This window comes from Oncorhynchus keta, chromosome 27 (genome assembly GCF_023373465.1).
Source record: "Oncorhynchus keta strain PuntledgeMale-10-30-2019 chromosome 27, Oket_V2, whole genome shotgun sequence".
Lineage (NCBI taxonomy): Eukaryota > Metazoa > Chordata > Actinopteri > Salmoniformes > Salmonidae > Oncorhynchus > Oncorhynchus keta.
This window is the reverse complement of record NC_068447.1, coordinates 10,008,733-10,014,126: the sequence shown is the minus strand read 5'-3', so window position 1 is coordinate 10,014,126 and position 5,394 is coordinate 10,008,733. Positions and strand designations below refer to the sequence as shown.

Below are 5,394 nucleotides of genomic sequence, written 5' to 3'. Positions count from 1 at the left end.
CTGTATATAGCCATGTTGTTTTATACTTTCTGTATATAGCCATGTTGTTTTCCACTTCCTGTATAAAGCCATGTTGTTTTCTACTTCCTGTATATAGCCATGTTGTTTTCCACTTCCTGTATAAAGCCATGTTGTTTTCCACTTCCTGTATATAGCCATGTTGTTTTCCACTTCCTGTATAAAGCCATGTTGTTTTCTACTTCCTGTCTATAGCCATGTTGTTTTCCACTTCCTGTATAAAGCCATGTTGTTTTCCACTTCCTGTATATAGCCATGTTGTTTTCTACTCCCTGTATATAGCCATGTTGTTTTCCACTTCCTGTATATAGCCATGTCATTTTCTACTCCCTGTATATAGCCATGTTGTTTTCCACTTCCTGTATATAGCCATGTTGTTTTCCACTTCCTGTATATAGCCATGTTGTATTCTACTTCCTGTATATAGCCATGTTGTTTTCTACTTCCTGTATATAGTCATGTTGTTTTCCACTTCCTGTATATAGCCATGTCATTTTCTACTTCCTGTATATAGCCATGTTGTTTTCCACTTCCTGTATATAGCCATGTTGTATTCTACTTCCTGTATATAGCCATGTTGTTTTCTACTTCCTGTAAATAGTCATGTTGTTTTCCACTTCCTGTATATAGCCATGTCATTTTCTACTTCCTGTATATAGCCATGTTATTTTACTCTTATTGTTATTCATTATTCATTGTGTATTTATTCCTCGTGTCACTATGTCTATCGTATGTGTTTATCTTTAACTCTGAGTTGTTGGAAAAGGACTAGTAAATCAGATATTTCACTGTTAGTCTACACCTGTTGTTTACGAACCATGTGACAAATACAATTTGATTTGAGGAAGGACTACAATTAGTGAGAGTATGATGAATGCATCGTCAGTGCACATGCGCAGCATGAACAAATTAACACCTTATAAATTCCCTGCCAATGAATGTCATTCAATCGCCTGGGGGCGACAGGTACCCTAGTGGTTAGAGTGTAGGGGCGACAGGTACCCTAGTGGTTAGAGTGTAGGGGCGACAGGTCCCCTAGTGGTTAGAGTGTAGGGGCGACAGGTACCCTAGTGGTTAGAGTGTAGGGGCGACAGGTACCCTAGTGGTTAGAGTGTAGGGGCGACAGGTACCCTAGTGGTTAGAGTGTAGGGGCGACAGGTACCCTAGTGGTTAGAGTGTAGGGGCGACAGGTACCCTAGTGGTTAGAGTGTAGGGGCGACAGGTACCCTAGTGGTTAGAGTGTAGGGGCGACAGGTACCCTAGTGGTTAGAGTGGAGGGGCGGCAGGTAGCCTAGTGGTTAGAGTGTAGGGGCGACAGGTACCCTAGTGGTTAGAGTGTAGGGGTGACAGGTCCCCTAGTGGTTAGAGTGTAGGGGCGACAGGTAGCCTAGTGGTTAGAGTGTAGGGGCGACAGGTCCCCTAGTGGTTAGAGTGTAGGGGCGACAGGTACCCTAGTGGTTAGAGTGTAGGGGCGACAGGTACCCTAGTGGTTAGAGTGTAGGGGCGACAGGTACCCTAGTGGTTAGAGTGTAGGGGTGACAGGTACCCTAGTGGTTAGAGTGTAGGGGCGACAGGTACCCTAGTGGTTAGAGTGTAGGGGCGACAGGTACCCTAGTGGTTAGAGTGTAGGGGCGACAGGTACCTAGTGGTTAGAGTGTAGGGGGCGACAGGTACCCTAGTGGTTAGAGTGTAGGGGCGACAGGTACCCTAGTGGTTAGAGTGTAGGGGCGACAGGTACCCTAGTGGTTAGAGTGTAGGGGCGACAGGTACCCTAGTGGTTAGAGTGTAGGGGCGACAGGTACCCTAGTGGTTAGAGTGTAGGGGCGACAGGTACCCTAGTGGTTAGAGTGTAGGGGCGACAGGTACCCTAGTGGTTAGAGTGTAGGGGCGACAGGTACCCTAGTGGTTAGAGTGTAGGGGCGACAGGTACCCTAGTGGTTAGAGTGTAGGGGCGACAGGTACCCTAGTGGTTAGAGTGTAGGGGCGACAGGTACCCTAGTGGTTAGAGTGTAGGGGCGACAGGTACCCTAGTGGTTAGAGTGTAGGGGCGACAGGTACCCTAGTGGTTAGAGTGTAGGGGCGACAGGTAGCCTAGTGGTTAGGGTGTAGGGGCGACAGGTACCCTAGTGGTTAGAGTGTAGGGGCGACAGGTACCCTAGTGGTTAGAGTGTAGGGGCGACAGGTAGCCTAGTGGTTAGAGTGTAGGGGTGACAGGTACCCTAGTGGTTAGAGTGTAGGGGTGACAGGTACCCTAGTGGTTAGAGTGTAGGGGCGACAGGTAGCCTAGTGGTTAGAGTGTAGGGGCGACAGGTACAGGTACCCTAGTGGTTAGAGTGTAGGGGCGACAGGTACCCTAGTGGTTAGAGTGTAGGGGCGACAGGTACCTAGTGGTTAGAGTGTAGGGGCGACAGGTACCCTAGTGGTTAGAGTGTAGGGGCGACAGGTACCCTAGTGGTTAGAGTGTAGGGCGACAGGTACCCTAGTGGTTAGAGTGTAGGGGCGACAGGTACCCTAGTGGTTAGAGTGTAGGGGCGACAGGTACCCTAGTGGTTAGAGTGTAGGGGCGACAGGTACCCTAGTGGTTAGAGTGTAGGGGCGACAGGTACCCTAGTGGTTAGAGTGTAGGGGCGACAGGTACCTAGTGGTTAGAGTGTAGGGGCGACAGGTACCCTAGTGGTTAGAGTTAGGGGCGACAGGTACCCCTAGTGGTTAGAGTGTAGGGGCGGGGCCCGACAGGTACCCTAGTGGTTAGAGTGTAGGGCGACAGGTACCTAGTGGTTAGAGTGTAGGGCGACAGGTACCTAGTGGTTAGAGTGTAGGGGCGACAGGTAGCCTAGTGGTTAGAGTGTAGGGGCGACAGGTAGCCTAGTGGTTAGAGTGTAGGGGCGACAGGTAGCCTAGTGGTTAGGGTGTAGGGGCGACAGGTACCCTAGTGGTTAGAGTGTAGGGGCGACAGGTAGCCTAGTGGTTAGAGTGTAGGGGCGACAGGTAGCCTAGTGGTTAGAGTGTAGGGGCGACAGGTAGCCTAGTGGTTAGAGTGTAGGGGTGACAGGTACCCTAGTGGTTAGAGTGTAGGGGCGACAGGTAGCCTAGTGGTTAGAGTGTAGGGGCGACAGGTAGCCTAGTGGTTAGAGTGTAGGGGCGACAGGTAGCCTAGTGGTTAGAGTGTAGGGGCGACAGGTACCCTAGTGGTTAGAGTGTAGGGGCGACAGGTACCCTAGTGGTTAGAGTGTAGGGGCGACAGGTACCCTAGTGGTTAGAGTGTAGGGGCGACAGGTACCCTAGTGGTTAGAGTGTAGGGGCGACAGGTACCCTAGTGGTTAGAGTGTAGGGGCGACAGGTACCCTAGTGGTTAGAGTGTAGGGGCGACAGGTACCTAGTGGTTAGAGTGTAGGGGCGACAGGTACCCTAGTGGTTAGAGTGTAGGGGCGACAGGTACCCTAGTGGTTAGAGTGTAGGGGCGACAGGTACCCTAGTGGTTAGAGTGTAGGGGCGACAGGTACCCTAGTGGTTAGAGTGTTGGGCCAGTAACCAAAAACTTGCTAGATCAAATCCCTGAGCAGACAAGGTAAAAATCTGTTGTCTTCCCTCTAAACAAGGCAGTTAAGTTAACTCACTGTTCCCTGGTAGTCTGTCATTGTAAATAATAACTTGTTCTTAACTGACATGCCTAGTTAAATAGAGGTTAAATAAATAAATAAAAATCACTCACATATTTGCCAGCACACACATCCCTTCACTGTTGAGGTGTATATTCATTGTTGCAGCTCCCATCTCAGAGGTGAGAAACAATTCATCTGGGATCCAAGAGTTTACATACGGTATTAACTTCACCTGGGGACATGTTACATCTTCCGCGCTTCGGAGTAGAAACCAGGACCTGCCAGCCTGGCAGCAAGACACCTTATGGACAAGGTGCACTGATAAACTTCTGTTTCAACCTCATGCTATTCAGAGGAGCGGAAAGAGAAGAGAAAGCAGCTCAGAGTGATGGGAAAGACCTACATGAAGGTGATAGAGTGAAGTTCTAACAACAGGAAAATGCAGAGCTGGGTGTTTTTTTACCCAATTATACAGTGCATTGATCTTACAATGCATCCATGGATTGATTAGTGATGCCTTGCTCCCCCCCCCCACCCAAGGAAGTGCTCTGCACACTGGCACTTTCTGATCTCTGGTAATCACTCCCAGAGGTGAACACTGGTGGCTGCTCTTTCCTCCATACCAACTCTCTCTATCCCTCCTTATTTACATGCAGGTCCCTCGGGGGGGGGGATCTGGGAGGACAGAAGAAAGGGAGGCCGGAGAGGGAGGACGGAGAGGGAGGACGGAGAGGGAGGACGGAGAGGGAGGACGGAGAGGGAGGGTGGAGAGGGAGGGTGGAGAGGGAGGGCGGAGAGGGAGGACGGAGAGGGAGGACGGAGAGGGAGGGCAGAGAGGGAGGGCGGAGAGGGAGGACGGAGAGGGAGGACGGAGAGGGAGGACAGAGAGGGGGGACGGAGAGGGAGGGCGGAGAGGGAGGGCAGAGAGGGAGGACGGAGAGGGAGGACGGAGAGGGAGGGCGGAGAGGGAGGACGGAGAGGGAGGACGGAGAGGATGAAACAACCTCTCTTTACTGTTTCTCTTAATAAAGAAGATAATAGAGAGAATAGAGAGAATGAAGAGAATAGAGAGAATAGAGAGAATAAAGAGAATAAAAAGAATAGAGAGAATAAAGAGAATAGAGAGAATAGAGAGAATAGAGAGAATAAAGAGAATAAAGAGAATAGAGAGAATAAAGAGAATAGAGAGAATAGAGAGAATAAAGAGAATAAAGAGAATAGAGAGAATAAAGAGAATAGAGAGAATAGAGAGAATAGAGAGAATAAAGAGAATAAAGAGAATAGAGAGAATAAAGAGAATAGAGAGAATAGAGAGAATAAAGCGAATAGAGAGAATAGAGAGAATAAAGAGAATAAAGAGAATGGAGAGAATAGAGAGAATAAAGAGAATAGAGAGAATAGAGAGAATATAAATTATAAAGAGAATAAAGAGAATAGAGAGAATAGAGAGGGGTGAATACGATGAGAGGAGATCAATGTCTCTAGGCGGAAAGGGATGAAAAAGATAAGGAAAGAGGAGTGTGTTTAAAAATCTATCACATAGTAAATATAACGAGTCAGCTACGATGCCCCCCCGGGGGTTCTGGGGAAATGTGTATGTGCCTGCTCGTCCGTAAATCTGGCATCCACAAATGAATTACACATTTTATGACGAGAGTAAAACAGCATAGTGTTTACAAAGGCTTATGTACTCACAAAACTCCCCAAAGTGAACATTATAAATTGATTTAGATGTTGCTGAGGGAATGGAAGAGCCTGTCCCACTGTTATGTCT

General features: G+C 48.5%; 1 long non-coding RNA gene across 3 annotated transcripts; it reads left to right on the top strand.

The window, feature by feature from the left end:
* The first annotated feature begins 1,257 nt into the window (after positions 1–1,257).
* Positions 1,258–3,231, top strand: LOC127912574 (uncharacterized). 3 transcript variants are annotated; one of them, XR_008083300.1, is made up of 3 exons: positions 1,258–1,336; positions 2,847–3,038; positions 3,103–3,231. It is a non-coding gene; the product is annotated as an uncharacterized LOC127912574 (long non-coding RNA). The 3 variants fall into 3 exon arrangements; XR_008083299.1 differs by lacking the exon at positions 1,258–1,336 and adding an exon at positions 1,394–1,432; XR_008083298.1 differs by lacking the exon at positions 1,258–1,336 and adding an exon at positions 2,290–2,328.
* The last annotated feature ends 2,163 nt before the right edge of the window (positions 3,232–5,394 follow it).